The sequence below is a fragment of the Myotis lucifugus genome, unplaced genomic scaffold (genome assembly GCF_000147115.1).
Source record: "Myotis lucifugus unplaced genomic scaffold, Myoluc2.0 scaffold_96, whole genome shotgun sequence".
NCBI classification, from domain to species: domain Eukaryota; kingdom Metazoa; phylum Chordata; class Mammalia; order Chiroptera; family Vespertilionidae; genus Myotis; species Myotis lucifugus.
In genome coordinates this window covers 1,877,147-1,899,962 of record NW_005871144.1, presented here as the reverse complement: position 1 = coordinate 1,899,962, position 22,816 = coordinate 1,877,147, and positions in this window count along the sequence as shown.

Genomic DNA, 22,816 nt, shown 5'->3' with positions numbered 1-22,816 from the left:
TTTTTGAGACAGAAGGAGAAAAAGTAAGTTCCTTTACTATAGAGAAAAATTGTGCCACTATGTAGTTCACTATACAGGGAGTGACTTCCATTTTCTGATCATCAAAAATCAAAAAGTTGTAAAATATATCATTGAATGTAAAAAAAATCACTGCATGACATAATAGAAAAATCACTTGGCTTGGGGTCAGAATATCACATCCAAGTTCCAGCACTACCATTTATTAACTGTGAGAATTTAGGCAAGAAATGTTATCTCTCCAGCGGTTCTCAACCTTGGGTCGTGAACAATGAAAATACATCCTGCATATAAGATATTTACATTACGATTCATAAAAGTAGCAAAATTACAGTTATGAAGTAGCAACGAAAATAACTTTATGGTTGGGGGTCACCACAACATTAGGAACTGTATTAAAGTGTCGCGGCATTAGGAAGGTTGAGAACCACTAACTCTACTCTTTATCTGAAAAAATAAGAATAGTAGATAATTTGTGAGTTTGTCATGGTAATTAAATGAAAATCCATATAAAAAGCAATGCATAAACCACATAGCTTTAATACCATGTAAATTTCAGTTAAGAATAGACATTTTAATGGAGTATCAATTAAGCAGATGAATCAGAGAAAAACCTGACTGAAATTAAGACATAAGTATGACTTGAGAGCCATGGAGGATTAGGTCTGTGGCTAAATGAAATTTTATTTCTACCCCAAACTGTATGTAATTCAATAGCCCTAGAAATAGCAGAAAACTAAAGATAGTTATTTCTTATAGTCTTTCCATTTAGAAGGGGTGCTGAGTAAAGAGGACTGTGAAGGAAGAGGATTAAGAAGTCAATCATTACCCTAATTATAATTGAGTTAGGTCAACTCAATTCAAATGCCTTAAGTATCCATTAGTTAAATGACAAACATAAACTGTGACTCCTTGCTTGAGGGTAAGGTGAAACTCTAAAAGTAGTGGCTTGAAATCCAGAATACAAGCCACTTTCTGAAACCCCAGACATGCTGAGGCTCATAAGCTACTATTGACTGCTAAGTAAAACCAGGTGATTGAATATAGAAGGAATGCTTCTCATTGAGTGCAAATATTAGTTTGTGTAATGTCTTGAAAATAATCTATAATAATAAAAGGGTAATATGCTAATTAGACCGGATGTCATTCCAGATGTCCTTTTAGATGAAAGCCAGGGATGGAGGAAATCCTGGGTCCCAGGTGCCTGCTGGCAGCTGGAGGGAAGCTAGCCCTGGTCCCAGGTGCCAAAGGGAAGCCGGTGCCAGCAGCCGGGGGAAGGAAGGCCTACTCTTTCATGCATCGGGCCTCTAGTGTATATTAATATTATGTTGTTTTAAAATACATTTACCACTAACTTGATGCAATGTTAAAGTTATTTTAAAGAATTAAAAATATCTGTTCTTGGTGAAAGAACAGCACTGATTACAAAATTGAAAACTAAAAAGGGAATTGTAAACCTTTTAATCTAAGTCAGAAGTTTTCATATCTAGCTGCCCATTAGAATAGCCTGGGGAGCTTTGTGAAGCTACCACTTTATGAGCTTCATCCCTGAAGCTTCTGATTTAATATGTGTGGGCAAGACCTGGCCAACAGCCATTTTAAAAGCTCCACAGCTAATTCTAATATGAAACTGACGGTAAACATCTCTGATCTCAACATAAGATGTATGGACTTTCCATAGATCCCAGAGCTTAAACACATTTAGACCCTTTAAGCATTCCACCAGAAGTCACTGAATAGACAGAGTGAATTGTGATAAATAGTATTTTCATCTAAAGAGAGATAAATTCATGCCATTTCCTAATGGCTCTGTATTTCTTATTTAGTTTCTCTATATACTGCCTAAAACAGGAAGATGTAATACCCTCCCCTATTCTGTTGACCTGACCAAATATCACCATAAAACAATGGCTCTACAGTAGCTTTGTCAAAACCATCAAAATCATTGCCTCTCAATAAAAAATCAGCTCTGGAAGTTATCTCATTATTTTCATTTGGAAGTAGAGTGTGAAGAATATTTACCCTAAGACCAATGAGAATGCAACCTTCCTTAAAGGTATTAGGTTTTTCTGGAGTCAAGTTAAAGTTTTTATGGCAGTAGTGAACAATTGATTGCTATCTTCCTTATATTTTTTCCAGAACTCTTGGTCCTTCTATTAAATGCTTTTCAAAACATAGCACACAATTAACAGTATGTTATATAAATACTGTGCTGTTGGTTTTGTCTTTAGGCTGTTTTACATCATCCATTCATGCGGACAATCTATAGCCTGCCAAGGTGAATATAAGTCTAGTTCTTCATCCTTTGTAACACATGTGCACACCTATTACCTAAAAACACTGTACTTTAAGCAAGGCCCACTCCATATGAAGTGCTAAACTGCAATATAACTCCTGCCAAAAGCAGAGCTAACATACTGATTTTTATAGCATTACTTAAATTCTAATTTACTAACCACTTACTAATTTAGATTATAAGGTCTACCTTTATAACAAAATAGTTTATGAAAAAGATAAATAACTGGTCTGGTTCTTAGAAGGTTTTAAATTATGCCATCATGTCATAATGTTTGCTTATAAGTCAATAAAATATAAGCATATATATTATTTTAAATGAAATATATAGCATACTCAATAATATATGGCATATGCAATATTTAAGGCCAAGTTATTACTAAATTTCTAATATTAAAACCAGCACTATCCCACACAACTTTTTGCAATGATGGGAATAATTAAGATGTTATTTTTCTGTATGAACCAATATAGTAGCCCCTTGACATGTAGCTATGTGCTACCATATTGAACCTGGAAAGTTATATTAAACCATCACTTTATGAGCTCCCCATAAAGCTAACATTTGATATGTGGCTAATACAACTGAGAAATTTAATTTTAGATTTATTTAATTTTAATTTACTTTATTTTAAATAGCTACATTTGGACAACTAAAATTTAGACAAATGTTGAGTTTTTCATAGTAAATATTATGAATACTGTTATTGCTTAAATCAGCGGTTCTCAACCTGTGGGTCGTGACCCCTTTGGCGGTGGAACGACCTTTTCACAGGGGTCGCCTAAGACCATCCTGCATATCAGATATTTACATTACGATTCATAACAGTAGCAACATTACAGTTATGAAGTAGCAACGAAAATAATTTTATGGTTGGGTCACAACATGAGGAACTATATTTAAAGGGCCAGAAGGTTGAGAACCACTGGTTTAAATTATGCATCTAATACACAGCTGAATATGTCAACAACTGTAAAATGGCAATATATACTATTAGGATTTTTAACCAAATATATATTAAAATGTAGATTATGTAATGATATGAAAACTTGACAACTATATGTGTTGTATATACTATTTTATTTAAAATCTGGTATCTGAAATTCTTGAATTTTGTGGTTTAAAAGTGTAGATTCTTTTTATAATTTTTGGAGTTTTTCTTCTAAACTATGACTTATGAAGGAAAAATTCAGCATGATAATTCCAGTGCATTTCCTCAAATAATCAATTAAGGGATTTGTAAATAATCTTTATTCCTAATTTGTATAAATCATAACTATATTTTCTTATTTTAATATCTTGTTTTTCTTTTAAATACTAAAGACTTCCTAATGTGCTATAAAATAATTTTGATGAAATATACAGCATGTTGATACAGTAAAGAAAATAATAAAAGGAATGTTCAGAATTTGTATCATTTTTACATTCCTAGTTAACTTATATTTCAAGAACAGTCCTTAACAAATGGTTCACTATTGATATTAATTATTTCATTTAGAACTAACAATAAAAATGATTTAAAACTATTATGCAATGTCCAAAATCATCACTCTGGTTAGAAATATTTGGATGAGCCTTAAACTGATTGATTGAGAGATAAATTATGCATCTACTATTTGGTATTGACTCAGAGACACCTCATATGGTACCAATTCAAAGTCAGCTTTTTAAGTCATCCTTGTCTTTGTTTCTTGTTAAAAATAGAAGTCTCGAAAGCAGAATTTTTAACGAGTCAATTCCTGGGAGCATCTTTAAAGACCTCTAGATATTCTCTATCCACTGATTAGGAAATGCTGAGACCTCCTGGTGATGATTCACTTGATTTCTTTCCCAAGTCTCTTTAGACATGCTCTGCACAAAAGCTTCATCACCAGATGCTGCAGAGAAATGTACTAAGTCCTAGAGGTCTTCCTTCTTATGGAGATATTCCCAGCTCAGGAAGACACATTCATGGCAGCTTTCCAGAAAATCAAAAGTACATTTTGGACCAAATCACATTTCCTAACATTTTTGTGTTATTTTTATTGACTTTGTAGTTGAAAGAGACCTGAGGTTTCATTTATTTTAATGGGTGATTTACTCATGGAACAATTCCAAGATTTATCACACTCTTGAAACAAGTGTAAATAAATAAACAAAACAAAAATCATCATTGCAAATTGCATTGATGTTATATATAAAACCATTCATATACTTCGTGAGACATGGAATATTTAACAAGGAAGCTTTGAAGTGATGGTTATTGGGAAGATGACAGAACACTCAGATATGGAGAGATTAAGTATCTTGAAAACAGTCGCACAATAGTTGGAATGGTCAGGATTCAAAACCGGATAGTGTGGGTTTAGAGTCTGTATAATTGAACTCACTATAATACTTTATAATACAAAAGCTGATTCTTGAAAATGAATTATTAAATATGCAAAACACATGGCCCTGATTAATGGAGGATAAAGAAAAGCAAAAATATACAGTACATGATTGAGAATGAAAAGAGACAATTACAGATATGACTGAGACAAAGAATTATAAAAGACTGTTTTCTGAACTTTGGAGTCAACAATTTGAAAAATGAAGAAAATAATTTATTTAATATCAAAAGACCAAAATTAATTCAAGAAGATGTAGACTAATTAAAAAAGCCAATTACTCTAGAAGTTGACAAAGTAATTAAGATCTACTATTAAAAAAGATAATTGGGCCAGAGAGTTTTAGAATTGAGTACTAGCTTTTAAAAAACAGATATTTTAAATATAAAATGTTCAGATTATTTTTAAATGAGAAATGTTATTTAAACTATTGTCAATCAGATAAAATAGAAAACATTCTAGTACATTGTTGAAGCCATCCCTACCATAAAATGTGATTACAAATATAGACAACAAGTTATAAAGTGGATGTTCCTTCACAAAGCTCATGGGGCTAGAATGATGCCCCTTATAATGAACATCAAAAGTCAATTTGCAAGATGAACGAAAATCTATTTATGAAAATAAAATCTTGAACATGTGTTTGAATCAGTACCAAACATTAAAGAGATAGTTAATTTGCTTTAAAAAGAACTTTCACAGAAAAATATTTCAAAATTTTTATTTTATTTCTCCTTTTATATTATATGTAGATAATTATATCTATTATTACATCTATTTTTAAAATATATGTTTGTAGGCAGGCCATGTTATCTATCTTTAAGAATAATAAAGGGTTTATTAAAGTATTTTTATAAAAAATAGATATTATATCTAACATCCTATCTAATAATAGACAAACAGGGTAATTGACCATACCTTCGCTACGCCTCCCATTGGCTGATCAGCGTGATATGCAAATTAACCGCCAACAAAGATGGCGGTTAATTTGCATACGGCGCAAAGCAGCGGAGCAAAGACTGAAGGTGGCTCTGGCTGGAGCAGCAAGGGCTTTCACGGCGGCTCCGGCCAGAGCAGTGAGGGCTTTGAAGGCGGCTCTGGCCAGAGCAGCAAGGGCTTTGAAGGCGGATCCGGCTGGAGCAAAGGCCTGGGTCCCGGGTGCTGGAGGAAAACCGGTGCCAGCAGCCAGGGGAAGGGAAGGCCTATTGCACGAATCTTTTCATGCAACAGGCCTCTAGTCCTATATAATAAAGAGTTAATATGCAAACGGTTGTCACCCTCACGCCTTCATGCTGTAACAGCTCGGATACTCAACACTGAGGAGAGAGGAATGGGGACCAGTCAGGCACAAATGAGCTCGCGAGAGAGGAATGGGGACCAGGCTGCGGCCCAAAAGAGGGACAAGCTGCCCCCCCCCCCCACGGTCCCAGGCTCCAGTGGCTGCGCCTGTGCCTGCAGCCCAGGAGAGGGACAAGCCGCCTGCCCTGTGGTCCCGGTGCCTGCCCCTGCAGCCTGGGCGAAGCCGCCCACCCACGGTCCCCTGCTGCTGCAACCAACCAGGCGAAGCCGGCCCGGGTCCTGAGTGCCTGCAGCTGGCCAGAGGGAGGGAAGCCCAGGTCCCGGGTTCCTTCGCCCGGCCAGAGGAGGAAATATTGGGTCCCAAGTGCAGGGCGAGGCAGAGGTGGTTAGGGTTGATCAGGCAGGCAGGCAGGCGAGCGGTTAGGAGCCAGCAGTCCCAGATTGCGAGAGGCAGTCGGACATCCCTCGAGGGGTCCCAGATTGGAGAGGGTGCAGGCCGGGCTGAGGGACTCCCCCCTCCCCCCATCCTGTGCATGAATTTCATGCACTGGGCCTCTAGAGATTTATATAATCAGGAATAAAAGGTAAAGCCATTTTATTGAGAAAAAAAGAAAATAATTTAGGTGCACTGAATAATTGACTATAGATAGAAGAGCTCTGTTTTATAATCATTTGATCTTTCCCTTGTGGTGCAAAGGGTGGTTAGGAACCTAGGAAGGCTAATTTAAAGTCCCTGGTAAATTCTGAATCATGCCTGTGATTAGGTAGCCAATTTTGATTTCCTTTTCCTACCTCCAAACAGTCCCTCATTAAAAGTCTTCCATAAGCTAGGTATTTTCCCTTTGCTTTATATTCTCCAGAATAATTTACTCTATAATGTCAAAAACTTTAAAAATTAGTAGGAGTATTAGAAATCATCTAGCCTACCTAATATGAGGAAGAGACCCAATACTTAATGTCTTTCCTAAAAATATACAACTTTCAAGGAGCAAAGCCATGATTCAAACTCAGAAATTCTATTTTCAGATCTGCTGCTCTTTCCACTCCACTGGATTTTCTCTTCTCATGATAATAAGCAAAGAAAAAAATCAAAATACAATGTAAATGGCAAATATAAAATAAAGTTAATATCTCTCTATTGGTGTGTGTATGTGTGTGCATGTGCTTAAGAAAAACTTTCCCCATAAAAATTACAGACATTCAAAGGAGCAAAGAAGCAGGTCTTGCTGTGCAGGCACTTAATTAATTTTTTCCTCTAATGCTACATGGAATTTCTCTTTCTTTCCTGTTTCTTGGTAATATGTTGGTTTATATTGACAGTGGCTTCCTGTTCCATTTTGTCTTTCAACTATTAACACTTGTCATAAAAACTGAATGAACAGATTTTCTAGATCTATTCTACATCTAATCCTCATCTTTCAGGGAAATAAAATTCAATGCATTTTTCCTCTAATACCTAAGAAAAACTCAGTTATGTATAATTTTATTTAAATTTTAGTATGGCTACTATTTACTGGAAACCACATAAAATCCAGGAAGAATCTTTGAATGTAACTTAATTATCAGCAGTAATTACACATGGAAAAAAACCTTCCAGTTTATTTTGAGAGGTAGCTGATTACACACATTGCCTTTGCTTAACTGAACATGAACAGTCTACCTCTCCATTTTACATCATTTTACCTTCAATTTAGAGTTACCAAGGTATTTTCTGTTTCTATACTGTCTCCATTTAAATACTACTTTTGGAACATATACTTTCAACAAATAAAAATTTGTAACTACATAAATTACTAGCATAAAATTATGGGATCTTAAGAATGCTTTTCAAATGGATCTAAGGACTGATATATTATTACTGTACTAGAGACCTGGTGCACAAATTCGTGCACAAGTGGGGTCCCTTAGCCTGGCCTGTGGAGTCAGATCAATACCGGTTCTCCAACATGCCCCGAGGGGTCCTGGATTGCCAGACCCCAGCAGCAAGCTAACCTACCAGTTGGAGCATCTGCCCCCTGGTGGTCAGTGCATGTCATAGCAAGTGGTGGAGCAGTCTTAGCATATCATTAGCATATTACTCTTTGATTGGTTGAACGGATGACCAGAAGACCAGACACTTAGCATATTAGGCTTTTATTATATAGGATTCCTCCTGTCTCACTCCTCTGAACCCCGATATGGGGATGATATAATGTAACTTAATGGTTACTATTGTAACTTGTGTACAAAAAATGCACAGGCAGTATTATCCCTAACATTTGAGTTCTTTATATTTATATTTCATAAATTATTTTGCAAAGAATAATAAAAACAAAATGCCAAAGAAACTTTAGAACTGGGGATATATGTGTCTGTAAATTCTTCTCATAGATAAAACCCTTAAGATTTCACAAATAACCTCCAGTGAATAGTCAACTCCCAATGAACTGTTTTTCCTTATTTGGGAAAGGTGAAAAAAAGTATGCTCTTGTTGGTACACATACATATGGCTTTTAGGCTAGTCACAACTGTTTCATAGATACAAGATGCAAGTACCTCATACCTTTGTTAGTATTCCATATATGCTTTTTGAAAGCTCCTATGTTGACTTTGCCCTAACTCTAGTGCAATTTTCGCACTGGTTTAAGTTCTCAAGTTGGCAGTTTATAGGCACTAGAGTAATTATAATAGCTCTTTGATACCAATAAAGAAGAAATTCATTACTACATTGAGAAAATTTTAACAAACACACAACAAGAGGCACGTACAGATTTAAGTAGAGATTTATGTGGCACTTCTTTAATTTGGGAAAAATTTTCCCACTGTTCATGTAAACATATTATTTTAAGATATACATATTCAAAAACATGAATCTAAGTACATGCTACACCCAGATAAAATTAATAAAAGCATGAACTTCAGACCCTTCTTTTCCCAAATTAGGAGATCTGGGAGAAACTGTGGTTAAGCCAATTAAGTAATAGGTCAAGTTTCTGGGATAAGTGTTCTTATAATGATTCCCATTGAGTTTGCTCTAAATTCTGGCACATGTAATTTGCAAATTACTCTCCCAGTCACATAGTAATCTCAGGCACACAGTCAAAATATCTGTTTCAAAAACAATGTAGACTTTGCATTTCTCACTCTCTCTTCACAGGGTAATTTCCTCCTCATATTTTGTTTCAGTCACATTGGGAAGAACAGAAAATACAATAGGAAAATAAAATTTTCTTTTTTAAAATAAAAAAAAGGTTATTTTCACACACCAAATCTGAGATGGAGATGTGCATCTGAGAATTCTATCTGGGAGCAGTGCTCTTGGTTACAAACCTTGTGAGGAGTGAGTGTTGAGCCACAGAACAAGGTGGGCTGAGATGGAGCCTCAAAAGGAGACTCAGCAAATTCTGTGCCTTGCTCTGGAGTTGTGATGACTCTGAAGTGAAGCCCTAAATTGAGTCAATGAGATCCTGAATTGTGTCCCTCACGGAGTCCTGTCATTGAATGAAGCATCCCTCACCGCCCCTCCCCATGAGAAGGTACAAGCTTGTGTGAAGCAGCTCTGTTTGGTCAAGGGAGAAAGACATATATACATATGTGTGTGTATATATGTGTGTATAATGAAATAGCATAATATATCACAGATAATGATAAGAATAAAAATAAAAACTGTGATGTCAAAAGAAGCAGACAATGAGTTTTAATTCAGCATAACACACCTAGAATATGTTAACATCTACTGCAATCAGAACAAACTATTTTAGAAAAAATTAACTTGTCATATCATAAATCATATGCAAATTATTAAGTAATTATCAACTATTACACATAAATTTAGATTAAAATGAAAAGAGATAAATCAAGGAATTTAGAGCCACATCTTATTTCTCCTTAGGAAGAGTTGTTTAGAGAGTGTGGGCAATTTAAAACATAAACATTATATGGCCCCGAGTTTCATAAACATCATGCTGGAATGCACTTGGATCTCTTCTTGGAGTCCCTTCTCTATTATCAGACCAGAAACACCCGACTTTAACCTCCTTTTCATCTTTCTTTGCCCATTCTAACTGTTGGATTTTGGTAGTTTCCAGACTACTGAATGCCAATTTTTGATTTGCTAACTATCAGGAAGCTGGTGTCAGAAAAGGAGCAAAAAAGAAAATGTAATTTCCTTAAGAAGAAAATGATAACATAAATGGAGCCTGCCCTTTTTGACAAGGAAAGAATAATTGTCTTACTTTTTGAAAACACAAAGCCTATTATTGTTAGTATGGGTTGTCATATAACCTTTGGAATGAGGTGTAGTATAAATGCATTTCAATAATAAATGACTATTGTTACTATGGTTACAATATGTTTCTCTGATGAGAAATGATGTCCTAAATCAAGTCTAATGAAATAGCTCACGGCTTTATGACACCACAAGCTACAGAATTCATTAGGACTCCTTCCTCTCCTCTTTCTTCCTTACCTTGAGCACTGTAGGCATCTGTTGCTAAATTCTGAGGACTATTAATCAGCAATATAGCTTATTACTACTCCTTTATTTTCATGCTCACTGCTACCTATTTAGTTGAATTTTTATCATTTCTTACCTGGCCTTGGCAGTGGTCTTCTAATGGACTCTGCCTCTCTTTTCCTCCACTAAAGTAGCCCTCATATACCTTAGAAATCAGAGACCAGAAGCATTTTACTCTTTTTTTTTTCAAAATCTCATACATAGCATTTATAAAATGAAGTATAAAAGTATTTAGCATAGAATTCAAAGCATTTCCTCTGCTCTGTGAATCCAATTGAAATCATGTTCTTCATTCTCCTATGTTCACTCTTGTCACACACTATCCTGATCATACCAGGAAAATCAGTGCATCTATGACATTTTGTATGTGATCCCAAAGCTGAGTATGTCTTTCCTGATCTATATGTCTTTGATCCTATTCAAGGTTCAATTTAATACCTAATTTCCATTAGTTCTCACTTATGGTGAAGAGCATTTCACTATTGACTGCCCATAATTTGTTTACTTTTCACTTGATATGAATTTCTGCATTATGTCTTATAATATAGATTATATCTGCTTTAGAATAATTATTGTTTGTTCTAGTATTTTTGTTCTTCTTTCTCTTAGAATCTAGTATTTTATCTTATATGTAAGATGCAGCATATCAAAGTGGTAAAGTTCCTAGGCTGTGGAATCATATCAACCTGGGTTCAAATCCTGAATCTCATATTTAGTAGCATCTTGAATAAATTATTTAACTTCTTTAATTATAAGTGTGATCCTAGTGAAATGGTATGTTTATAGTGCCTATATTAGAGAATTCTTCTGAGGGTTTATTCAATAAATATTTAATAAGACACTTCTTTGGTCCAAGTATTGACTGGGCTATATACAGTGAAAATAAAAACTAGCTATGCCTACCTCCAAAAATTATTATAAAGATTGAGTGATATGATGTATATGATAAGTACTTTATACTTACACTAGAGGCCTGGTGCACTGTGGGGGCAGGGGGCTGTCCTTCAGCCCTCAGCCCAGCCTGAACCCTCTCCAATCTGGGACCCCTTGGGGGATGTCCGACTGCCAGTAAGGCCCGATCTCGGGCCTAACCAGCAGTCAGACATCCCTCTCACAATCTGGGACTGCTGGCTCCCAACTGCTCACTTGCCTGCCTGCCTGATTGCCCCTAACTGCTTCTGCCTCCCAGCCTGATCACCCCATAACCACTCCCCTGCCAGCCTGATCGATGCCTAACTGCTCCCCTGCTGGCTTCGTTGCCCCCAACTGCCCTCCCCTGCTGGCCCAGTCACCCCTAACTGCCCTCCCCTGCTGGCCTGGTCACCCCCAACTGCCCTCCCCTGCAGGCCTGGTTGCCCCCAACTGCCCTCCCCTGCTGGCCAAGCCACCCCAACTGCCCTCCCCTGCTGGTCTGGTTGCCCCCAACTGCCCTCCCCTGCTGGTCATCTTGTGGCTGTGAGCACAGCTATCTTTGAGGTTGGGACAGTCAATTAGCATATTCCCTCCTTATTGGCTGTGGGCACCACCATCTTTGCAATGGTCTGAGGGTCAATTAGCATATTCCCTCTTTATTAGATAGGATTGTATATGCTAAAAATGATTAGTAAGTAACTATGTAAGCATTTATTGAAAAACTACTAAATACAGGATCTGTGGTTTCTCTAGACAGAAAAGCATGGCTCTTAAACTTCAGAGCTTAAAGCATAACAGCAGAGCAAACTAATAAGCAAGCAACATGATGCAGAGAGATGGGAATTCATGTACTGAGTATTATGAGAACACAGGGTTGGGTGTAATCCAGTACCAGTGGAGGGGAGGAGGTTAAAGGAAGACGCTTTTGTCAGCTCTTTGTGGTCTGGTAGGGTTTTTCCAGATGATAAAAAGAGAGTACATTCTAGGCAGAAGAGGAGCCTGTGCAGAGGTAGGAGGCATGAGAGACCAGAGGGAAAAAATAAAGATCTACACGTAATTGGGTGAAACTAGAAAATATGGCCAACGGCAGGAAGGCCCATCGGAGCCAAGTCATAATGAACTCTGAATGCCATGCCAAGAAGTTTGCACGTGATCTTGAAATTAATAAGGAAGATTTTAATTGGGTTAGTAATATGAATGGATTTGAGTTATGGAAGGATCATTCACTCTAGTTGTGGGGTGGAGAATGAGCTGAGGAGAAAAGCTAAAGGCACAAAGAGAAATTGAGGGATGTTACAGTAATTCAGGCAAGATGACTATATACCTGAAAGGCTTCCAATAAATGTTTGTTGTATAAATCAGCAATTTTAATAATTTACACCCTTCAAATCCAAAAGCAGAATCTTTTATTATTTTATTACTATTTAGAATTAGCCCACACTACAGTTGTCTATTTGTAACATTTAAGATGTATCCACTTAGGGCCAGCCATTACTCAAATATTGCATGGTGATGTGAATAGGTTGAATTATAAAATATAGTCCTAGCCTTCCAGGAGCCTATTATTTAGACACCAATCTAACACAAAGATATAATAAATAAATATTAAATAATAAATAGATAAATATACACATAATAAATAAATATAGATTTTAAAATACCAAGTGGACTTCGAAATACCTGGTGAGTGATAAAGAGTTTGCCATGGACTGGGCTGGTCAGGGAGCTTCATGTGGCCTGATCATGAGGAAATTTGGCTAAGTAAATTTAACTAAAAAACTTAAAATGCAAACATTGGCATATTGCTTCTTAATGATTAAAACTGAGAGGACTTAGTCAGATAGATCATGTAATATTTTAAGATGAGACTATATTAAGTAACTGCTGCTACCTTTGGCATTTTTAAAGCAGATACTGTCATAAACATAGTTGGGTATTTCCTAATCAATCATCTTAGTCACTTCAAAATACCAATTAGCCTTTGCAAAACATTAATAATACAGGCAATAAAAAACAAACAGCAGTATGATCAAAAACAGCTGCTATTCTGTCACACCAAAAGATGTGAGCAATGTTTCTACACAAGGGCCCCGCAGAAAATTGTGATGAAGTTCCTGCTGCAGACCCACGCCATGTATCTTCTATCTAAAGCTGCTTAAAGGCATTTATAGGCAGTAAGGACCATAATGGCGTTGCTGATGTCCCCTGTGTGGAGCGTCCTGAGATAACAGGCAGGTCACCTTGTGCAGGCCTGCCATCGCACTTGGGGATAATCCCCCCAAAGCTCGGGATAAGCTCCCCAGATCCTTCAGTGCTCTGCTCTTAGGATCTTCAAGAGTTTTAGGAACCAGGCTGCACAGACACTTAATCGAAATGCACTCCAGTGTTTCACACAAATGGGATCATTGCCATCAACAAAGACAAAAATACGATTTTCCCAAGTCCACCTGGAATGGCCACTTATGCCCTCTACAGTGCCTGCTCAAAGGTTTTGATTTCCATCTGCTTGATCTTCTCTCACTCTTTCCCCTCCTGCTCACCCCACCCCCATCTTGCTCCTGGGCCAGTAGGAACAGAGCATTGAGAGAAGGTATGTCTGATTCTTTAGCAGTACATTCAACTGATAATGTTGAAAAAAATCCATTATACATGAACACCTTCTGAAATATTTTTCTTTATATTCATCTGCCATAGAAATGCATATTGCTTATTTTGAGCCATTCATATAAGTTCAAAGACTAAACTCTCAAATGACTATAACTATCTGATCCTGAAGTATCTCAAGTACCTGTATATAATTTCTTGTGTGTTTGGATGGGCGAGGAATTTAGGCACATACTTGTAGTCTTAGAAAAGGCAACGTTTCAGATGCATCTACCTGGACTTACAGCAAACTTAGGCCAAAGCAGCTGATATGCTGGCTCAGGGAAAATGAATTTTCTCGAGCCAGCACAGTGGTGTCCAGAGTGAGATCACTTAATTATAAGTTCATACAATTTTGGAAATTTCTCTACAAGGATGGACAGGAAAGGGTTGAGCAGCTACTCTTTAGCAGGATGTGCCTGCTCCTGGATACAAGCCCAGGAGAATGATCCAGAGTAGGTCTTGTTTTCACAGCCACAGCAGCCTTCCAGCCTCTCTCCCTTCCCCAGCTGCCAACAGGCCCCCCGCTATTCCATGCACACAGCAGTTCTTTCAGAGATTGGATAATTACACCCCAAACTTAATTTCATTTCTTACTGGCTCACAGCCAGACCGCATGTCCCAGTTTCACATGGAATTTGGCATGGACATGAGCCTGAGTTCTAGGTAATGAAATAGGAACACAAATATTGTCAATGCCTGGCCCTTACAAAGCTCCCATCTATGACCCTCATATCCGCCCCTACCCCAACCCACCCCCTCCCTCGCCCCACCAGCTGCTTCATCCAAACAAGCATTCTGACCTTGAGAGCCAAGTGCTGAAAATGACAGAGACACAAGATAGACAACGCCTGGGTCCCTGAGTGTCTGGGTTTTAGTCTTTGTTGGGGTAATTCTAGCTTAGTGTGGTTCTCCCTCTTAGAATACGGCTCTTACACTAGGAATGGTTCTTACCTCTAAGATTTGGCCTTGAAGTTCAACGGAATCCCTGAGTCCTCAGTAAAGTCTTCTCCCCAGCTGCACCAGAACTCCAAAACCCACTTCACACCCTGTGGTCACTCTGTTCAGATCTCATCCCAACAGGAGCTTCTCTCCTCTCAGGCCTAAGAAGTCCTTCCTGCTCCAGTCCAGCCCTTGGGCAAATCCTATAGTGAACTAGTAAATATCCACATGGAACATAGACACCTACCTCCAGCCCTGGTCACTGAAAGCTCTCTCTCTCTCTTCCCTTATGTCATGCAAATTCCTGTCACTCCAGCACCCCTGAATTACAATATCTACACTTATGTCTCAGTAAAGTTGCCACTCTGCTTGGACTCCACCTCACTGCACCAAAATTACTCACCAAATACCCTGAATATTACTGAAGCAAGCTAACCTACAGTATTCTCTACTTCTGTGTCAGTAAATGTAATTCATGTGTGTGGTTCTAATGCTTTATTTAATTTATTTTGTATGAAAGGTATGCTTTTGTAATTGTATGTGCATCTATTTTGCTGGCGTGTTATGAGAATCACTTGAGGGTGTTTATAATTCAGGAACAATAGTAGTTGCTTTAAAATATCTGTTTTAAACATGGAGAAAGCATGGCATAAACAATATGTTCAATTGGAAATAAAAAAAAACAGTGATTGGTTAAAGATGCTGCTCATAAAGGCAGTATCATTTCCAGTTGTGAAGGGGAATGGGAAAGAAAGGAGGCATTTCTAATCAGAAAGGAATACAGAAAAGTCCATAAATAAAATCTTAAAAAAGTTGATTATAGAAAAACATGATAGTGGCCATTCTGATTTAAAAACAACAAGTCATGATTATTGATACAAATATGTTTTTGTTAAAAAATATATTAATAATATCTCTCAGGCACATTATCACAACGAATGTGTGTCACCTGCATAATGAAAATGTTGTGTGTGTTTTTAAAGAAGGGCATGCAGTCATATATTGATACCAGAAAACTTTTATAACGAAGACCCCAAAAAATAGCCAAGATGTAAAAACATAGTAGATTAGAGCCCTTGAACAAAATTTTATAAAATTTCTGCTGCTCTTTAAAGTATACTAGTAAGCAGTGGTTAGATATGTAAAAAGCTACTTTGTCATTATAGAAAGCAACCAGGATCTCTGGCATATCTTGGGTAAAAAAAATGTTAAATGTATTATGTGATAATTTGTAGAAAAACTGTATTGAACATAAATTATATAAATTAACAAACAATTAAAATTAAGTTGAGATTGTTAAAATTATCCAAATTTCTGTTATTATTTGTCTGCTCTTCATTCTTACAGTAACCAAGGTTAATTAACTGGTAATTTTTCATAGAACCTTTATTCTTATGTTTCAGAAATTTTGAACAAGATATTGGAACTAAAAAGAGGCAGATGAGCAAAGCTTGCATTTTAGGTGTCTTAAAGATTAGTTTAAGAAAACTCAGCTAAATTGTATACTTTTGATGTCTCAGCTTTTAAGTCAACCCAGATTCTGAGCTCTGCTCTAAATGCAAGGACATCGGTTACCTCCATTTCAAAGCTCTTCATTTCTCAGGGTGAGGTGTTCAATTTTTGAAATATTCCAATTCCCTCATGATCAAATGGTTTTTGAAAAAGAACAGAAGCTTCTGAAACATTGTCATAATAAAAAAGGAAAAATAACTACAAAAGAATAGATTCTTGCTTAACCAAAACTAAAAGGCAAAAGGACATATTCCAAATATTCCATCCAAGGACAAAAACCAACAGAAAACCTTTCGGCAGGGGCAAAACACTGCAAATGAAAGAAGTGTCCCAAGCTTGTGTGTCTAAAAGAGGTAATAGTTTTTTAAACTTTTTAATATAGCTAACTAGATATAAAGAAATAGAACCACTTAGCAATGGTAATTGGGTCGAGAAAGTATGAAATGTTAAAAGACTATCATTATTCTTGTATATATGTCAATATGAAAATGAAATAATGAATTTCACTTAAAACTGAAAAATTTACATTAAGAAACAGTGCTACCAAAGTGGTATGTGTGTGTACATATACACAAATCACACACATACAATCACACACACACACACACACACACCCTGCTTAACTAAATAGCAAAGATCAGTCAATTCATAACCCTTGTGTTCAGCTGTCCCTCATTCATTTAGCAAATGTTTGGCCTTCTATAAGCCAGGAACCATGTAAGGCACTGAGGATGCCATGATGAATGCTACATACATGATCCCTCACTTATGATTCCTAGTAACCTATTAGGGGTGATGGAAACTATTCACATAATCAAAATGATACAATAAATTTTCAGGTAATTAAATTGGAGGGTAAGTGACCCCCACCCCCAAAGTGAGAGTTTCCGTGGGTAGAAAAGGAAGGCACTAATGGAAGCACCCGCAGGATCAGTCACAGCAAGTCCAGTCATTCCTGAGCCGGAGTCCAAGTGCATGTTCCACACAAGCTGCATAAAGAAAGCAGGGGTTGCTGGTAACATCAAATTTTTCTTGTCATCTTTATATTGAATGATAATACAAATGACAGTATAATTTAATTAATTGCATTTTTAAAACCATTTAGGAATAAGTGGTTTAAAAACATCCAATATTCCATGTGGACATATATTCGGGAATCATTAAGAAGGCTATTTTTATTATCTTTTTAAAAAAATAATATTATAGTGGCAAAGAGCAGCAGTGTCACATTCTAGGGACCAACATGCACAGTGTGATTATTGGACCAAGAACGCATAGCAAAATCTCACCTTTTGAATATTGAAACACAAGTTTCAGGCTTGTTGGCAGAAATGCCCCAGGAAATAAGGGGGCAGTTAAGAATCTGCATAAGTGGCCTGAAGCTCTCTCTACAGAGTACACCCAGCCCCATTCCCCATCCCTTTCTTTCCCCAAGCCACACTCTCTTTTTCTCTCTCAGAATATCTCTCTCTTTTCCACTACAGACTCATCCTGAGCCCCTTTATAGTAATAGCACTGAAGAGATCCTAAAATACAGTGGCTTTCATAATAATAATAATAATAATAATAATAATAATAATAATAAAGGGTTGCAATAAAAGGTGTACCCTTGCTTGCTGGCATTTTACCATCATGCGAAAACCTCTAGAGTGCCAAACAAAGAAAATATTTTGTAGTTCCTTTAATAGACATACCATAAAAGCATGTCCCAATAGTTTTAATTAAGATACATTCTCAATAAATTTACTTTTCATTTTTATTATCAAAATTTCTTTAGTATTTTGCTTTGATTAAGTGTATATTCCTATTAATGGGTTATAATAATATAAACAATAGCTTTAAAAAACACTTAGAATTAATGGTTGCAGGGACTTAATAGAAACAAATTTTTAATCCACTTTTTTTTGGTGCATAGAAAAATGATAGCTAATCCATAAAACATTGCAAGCATAAAATGATATCACTTTAGCATAAAAGCCTATGAAGAAATTTGAAATTGATAAATAACTTCAAGGAGAAAAATAAAAGTTATAAAAATTTCAATTATTTCAGAAGAACTTGTTCATGTATTGTTAAAATGCATAGCAGAAGATATTAAATCACTGTCGTATTTGTATTGCATTTGTTGCACTTAAAATAATGCAACAGTTTTATTTTAAAATCTCAATATTTAGTGCATGCTGACAATCATACCCTTTAAAATTATCTAAACTTGAAATGAAAACATTTTTGGATTTAACTTTAAAATATGCAAGGAGTAAAGTAATTTTCAATATTCTCTTAGGTTCTATTTTACTCATTATTAATTTATTTATACAATCAACATATCCAGTCAACAAAGAATTAGTAAATACCAGTAATTGGGATAAATGTGAGGGTTTGGGAGTTTGGGATTTTCTAGAGCTAAAATAAAGAATTCTTAAAATGGAAGCGTTCATAGTCTAATAAGAAAAATAGCAAGTAATTAGATGGTATTAGCACATTATAGTATTGTGATGAAGGTATATGCAAGCTACTATGGAAGAATAGAAAGGACACCAAACTCAGGCTATTGTGAGTGAGCAGTCAGAAACAACATCTGGATTTCACAGGTTGCATGAGGATCCATTTGCTAAATATTAAAATACTAGTGGCCTAGTGCACAAAATTCGTGCACGGGGGGGGGGGGTGTCCCTCAGCCCAGACTGCACCCTCTCCAATCTGGGACCCCCCATGGGATCGGGCCTAAACCGGCAGTCGGACATCCCTCTCACAATCCGGGACCACTGGTTCCTAACTGCTCACCTGCCTGACTGCCTGATTGCCCCTAACCATTCTGCCTGCCAGCCTGCTCATCCCCAACTGCCCCCCCCGCCAGCCTGCTTGGCCCCAAATGACACCCCCTTGCTAGCCTGCTCACCCCCAACTGTCCCCCCTGCCAGCCTGATTGCCCCAAACTGCCCCCTCGCCGGCCTGCTTGCCCTCAACTTGCCCCCCCTACTGGCCTGCTTACCTCCAACTTCCCCCACCGCCGGCTGATCACCCCCAACTGCCTTCCTCTCCTGACTTGATTGCCCCTAGCCCCATTCCTTGGTCACAGGGGCGACCCAGGAAGCCAAGCCTTCCCACCTGCTCTCTGGCTGGCTCCGTGGTTCCAGCCGGTGCCGCCATCTTTGTCGCATCAATTTGCATATTCCTTCCTTATTGGCTGTGGGTGCTGCCATCTTTATTGTGAAGTAATGGTTAATTTGCATATTACTCTTTTATTAGATAGGATTGTTAAAAGTTAGCCTGGTGAAACATGTGTATGTGTATATGTGTTGCAAGACCAATAATGAAAACTGATTCAGTTAGAAAAATTAAGCTGGAGATGAATGTATGTCACAATAATAATCTGAAATATCCACTTGTGGATGTTTATCAATTCTTCTCTGAGCCCTGTCCCAGAAATATCACCCCCTTAAAACATGAAGACTTGGTCACCCTAAAAGTAATTGTTACACTGAAGCCAGAGAACAAATGCACCCACTTCTCAGCTCCCACCTCAATTAATTGTGTTAAGAGTGTAAAACTCTAAGTTTGAAAGAAGACACCATCACATTGAAAGAGTTCTTTTCCAGCCCACACACCAAGAGTAGAAATATCTCCCAACCTGGATGGAGAGCATGTTTGAAGAGGAAGAGGGGAGTTGGATATATGGTAGGGTCCTCACTCTGAGATAACCTAGGGACTTGATGGGTTTATTTACTAGTTTTCATATTGTTCATTTAGCATCATCTGAATGCAGGGAGTAGTATGTCTACTTCACCGATGCAGTCCTTGACACAGTGGCACAGTGAGGAGGTTCAGAGAGGGTGGTGGGGAGAAGTCCCAAGATGAGCCCTGCCAAAGTGTCTAACTCCTCCCGGATGAAGTGGGCAGGATTACTGAACTTCCCAATGACCCCCAGACCGATGAAGTTAGTGGAGAGAAAGACTCTCTGGGACATGCCAAAGGCACTGCCCAGTAGATCATGGAGTACATGGTTTGCTGCAGGAATCTAAAGAGATTTGACCACCAGTTTCAGGGAACCAAGATAGGAGTGACATTGGTATCCCTTGAGAAGCCAGCCTGGAACCATTCAGATCTGAACTCACACAGGATGCATGCTCATCCTCCTGCCCCAGACTATCCCATTGAGGGAGGTGGTCAGGGGAGAAGACATATAGGAAACATCCTAATTATTGTATTTCAAATCTAAATTGACTAAAAAATGGATGATTTGAACAGAACAACCTAAAAAATGGATGATTTGAACAGAACAACAGTCTAGATTAAGGTGTCTGTCATAGCTTTCCGAAGTCAGGAAATCAAATTGAGTAATTGAAATAAAGAAAGCTACATTTTTGCACATCAGAGCCTGAGACTTGGCTATTTATAGCTGCCACAGATGAAAGACCTTGTATGGCAGACTAAGGAGTTTGGGTTTTGTCCTGCAGGCATTAGGAAGCAATTGAAGAATTTTAAATAGAATACGAGAAAAGCAGACCTGAATTTTATAAAACTCATTTTAGCAGCAGTGTGGAGAATGGATGGGTGAGTTAGGGGATGAAGATGTAGAAAAGCAGAGGAAGGGAGCCCAGCAAAGAGCCTTAGCCCTAAACATGGAAAGAAATAAGAGAGCACAGACATGTGACAGTGGCGATGGAAAGGAAAGGATTGATTTTGGAGTGTTTGACTGATGTCTCCTCCAAGCTCTGTCCATTCAACCTCAGTAGTTGGTCAGGGGGCCAGATTCTGACCACAATGCCACCAGTAAGCCACTCCCGTTTAAACCAGTTTACTGCTCCTGCACTGGCCCTGGCAGCTCCGAGATCCATGCTCATTTGCCATCACGCTTTGTTTTATTTTATTTCTACTTCTTAAAAGGTGACAAGTTACCACCTGTACACACTTTACACCATTTTACAAGTAATTGCATTGCATTACATCTATTGACCATATACCATAGCTACAGTCCAACTATAAAGTATTTTCAAATTAAAACTATAATATCTAAAACACTATTTATTGACTGAGCATATCCTTCTATCCCAAAAGCTAATCTGCTGTTTCTATAAAAGCTTCAGGCAGAACAGTCAATGAGTTAAGTATAGTCTCAGAGAACACAACTGTTTGGTTCAAATCCCAACTTTAAAATTTGTTAGGCCCATAATCTTTAGCAAGTTAATTTATCTCTCCATACCTCTGGCTTATCATCTGTAAGGGAGGATACTAGCACCCACTGAGCACAGGGCAGAGAACAAAGAAAGCAAACAGCAAGTCTGAACAATTGATTGTGGGGCAAATTAGACATTTCTTAAATGTGTTTAAATTTTTAAGTTTCATTTAGCACTAAGAAGTTTCCTCACCAAAATCTGTCTTCTGCTAATATATATTCAAACAAGCGACCTTCATATGAAAATATCTATGGATACAAAAAAGCGAACAGCCACACAATTCACACATTTTTCATTAGTCTTCCCTTTGTTTTGGTCACATACATACAGATAGGTTTCCCTCTTGACACTAACTCTAACACACTTTATGGAAGGGCAGAGTGGAAGCTGTCCTCTGTATTTTATGAGTTCAGATGTAAGCATTCAATTTACAACAATAATAAAGGCAGATAAGAAATAATCCAAATGGAAAGAAGACTTTTGCCAGTTGGGTTATTTCTGCTGAGCAGAATGTTTATTTTTTTCATAGAACAAATTAGAAGTTTTCCAGATGGTTTATCTAAAGTATTTTTCTCTCCCCCAGGCAGAGGATAAATTAGAAGTGTTATAAAAAGGTCATTCCCACATCTCCAAGAAGCACATTTTCATAATTAAAAGAACTAAAGTTTAACCACGTGTGAAGTGATCCCTGTTCAACATATGAGTTACACTTGTATATATTACAGGTAATTATTTAATTCGAGGTTTGTAAAAAATATCTTAAAGCAAATAATCACCTTTTGTGGGCTTTTCTTTGTTAAAAACACCACTCTTCATCATAACATCATAACACTGGCAGAAGAAATGCCTTACACTAATTTGCCAACAGCAACAAATACAGAGTTTTATGCAGCTGAACAGCTAAAAACACCTAGGTGGGCACAAGATTTGTTGTATAACAACACATTGTCAGGGTGTTATTGGAGAGGAAAGGGGTTTTGTCTCTGGGAAAGTATCTCTGATTAGGTAAACAATTTATTTCTGACTCAATCCTCCAGAGATGGGGAAGAGGGAAGAATTTAATATTGAGTTTTGCAGGAGAGATTTTATCACTTGTCAAATTAAGATAGCTACCTTTGTGCGATGGAAAATGAATCAGAGAACAAAGCTTGTG